At 31.7% G+C, this 1,963-nt stretch overlaps 1 long non-coding RNA gene across 1 annotated transcript; it reads right to left on the reverse strand.

Annotated features, from left to right (window-relative positions):
* Nucleotides 1-504: 504 nt before the first annotated feature.
* LOC141817583 (uncharacterized) lies at nt 505-1,576 on the reverse strand. The gene is made up of 3 exons (XR_012600842.1): nt 1,272-1,576; nt 641-707; nt 505-555 (listed from the first exon to the last, which is right to left on the reverse strand). It is a non-coding gene; the product is annotated as an uncharacterized LOC141817583 (long non-coding RNA).
* Between the last annotated feature and the right edge of the window lie 387 nt (nt 1,577-1,963).

The raw sequence follows: 1,963 nt of genomic DNA on the forward strand, positions 1-1,963 counted from the left end.
TTTTGTGAAGAATTTTAAGTGTTTAAAATCCAAAAAATTTCTTTATTTTTTTTATGAATTTAATTTTAGTTTTTTTAAATGAAGAAAAAATGGAATATATATATTTTTAATTTTTTTATTAATTAAATCAGATAGATATAAATTAGATTCTATCCAAGCAATGGATAAGCATCATCTTGTCCTTATTATAAATGAAGATCCTTTGAGGTTTTCTAGCCTTTGGAGTTTATCTTTATTTTAATTTGATAAATTTGTTGTCTAATGATTTTCTATGGCTTTATAGAATAATTTTTTTCCTGATAAGTCAACACAGGTCTATTCAAAGTGGAAACACATCCAATACCTGTTGAATATGTGGAGCAAACTTCTCGAGTGCCTGAGAATAAGGCAATATGGCCTGAATAGAGTAATGAAAGTTTTGTTACTATCTGTACTATAATATATCACAAATAATACTGTTGGACATATTGATGTGTGACAAAGCTACGGATTCCTTACTCTCGTGGGATATCCAAGAAATGTAGCATTCCATACACTCAACAAACCTAGAAGTACCTGGTTCAAGCAACAAAAGCATCTGGTTTTGAGAATGTCCTTTTGCATTGAGATGGAAACAAAATAATTTTGTCATAAATCTTACAGGTAGGTTTTTCCCAAAGGGAGTTGAGTAGAAATGTTCATCAATGTTGGAAGCTCCATTCAAAAGTCTTCAGCGGATAAAGAAAAATAGATAAGAAAACTTATCCAGATTATCACAGGGAACAACACTAAATGTGTTGCACACAAACTGAAATGATGGCATAACATTACTGGATAAGTAACATATTTGTTTTAACATTGAGACTGAAGAACACAAAGTGTAAAATATAGAAGGATCAAATCCTTATTTATTATGTTCAGTGAATAAAAATGCATTGCCATTTCACCAGAGATCAAGATGGCCTTGAGAAAAATAATAAATAAATAAATAATAGAATAATACAAAACATCAACAATAACTAGCCATGTGCTGTAGGTTACATTCATGTTCTTAAATGGACTGAATCCATCACAACAATCCTAACCTTATATTAGTAGGCCCTTTAGCAAAATTATGATAAAAAAAAATGTTTGACAAGCTAGGAAATCAGTTGGATGTCTCATATGGATCCTTTGGACAGTCACAGTACCACCTCATTGATAATGCAGCCTTAGAAGACATGAAGTGCCTTTACTAGAAACTAATGGAAAATGCCCAAATGATTTTACCACAACTTGTTTGCCGAACTTACTTGAGGTGAACTTTTTTCTCTCAATTCAATTCTTTTAAAACTTTTCCTCCACTTTGCAAACTTAGATGTCTTGCAGATCTTCAAATTCAGGAGTTAAAGAAAGAAAATTACATTGCTTTGAAGCATAGAGCAAGCCGACTTCAATATAGCACTAAACAATCTTTCAACTATTGAACTAGCATCATTCTTCTACAAACTAGGCATGTTATCATTCTTATGGGACTAAGTTGGACTCTTTTTCTATACTGTAACAAATTTACTTTAATCATTTCTTCACATGCACTCATATCATGTTCAAGCAATGCCCTTTGATTTCATTTGTTTCAGTTTGTGATTTACTTCAGCACTTGATAGGAAATTGTTTCAAAGATATTTGTGTTGCAACTTCAGGGGGTGCAAAGATATAATTTGTTTACAAGTTACTTTTCTAGAGAATTAACTCATTTTTTCTCTCTCAACTCAAGTCATATAATAGTTGCATATGCAGAGAGCAGGAGCATCCATATTTCTTGACTTATGGATAAGAGTCATTGTGATCATTGTAACATTTGTAAGCAGTACATACCCGAGTTCATGCTGTCAAAGACTCATGATACATGAGGTTCCATTGTTTGATATATATTCTACGGCATTTTTCTCCAAAGGGAAGTAAGAGGAGCATACTCAATTGTATAAGAAATAGCTTTCATTCT

The sequence above is a fragment of the Curcuma longa genome, unplaced genomic scaffold, assembly GCF_044706935.1.
Source record: "Curcuma longa cultivar G26 ecotype Majalengka, Jawa Barat unplaced genomic scaffold, ITB_CL_G26_1.1 contig_21069, whole genome shotgun sequence".
In the NCBI taxonomy this organism is placed as follows: domain Eukaryota; kingdom Viridiplantae; phylum Streptophyta; class Magnoliopsida; order Zingiberales; family Zingiberaceae; genus Curcuma; species Curcuma longa.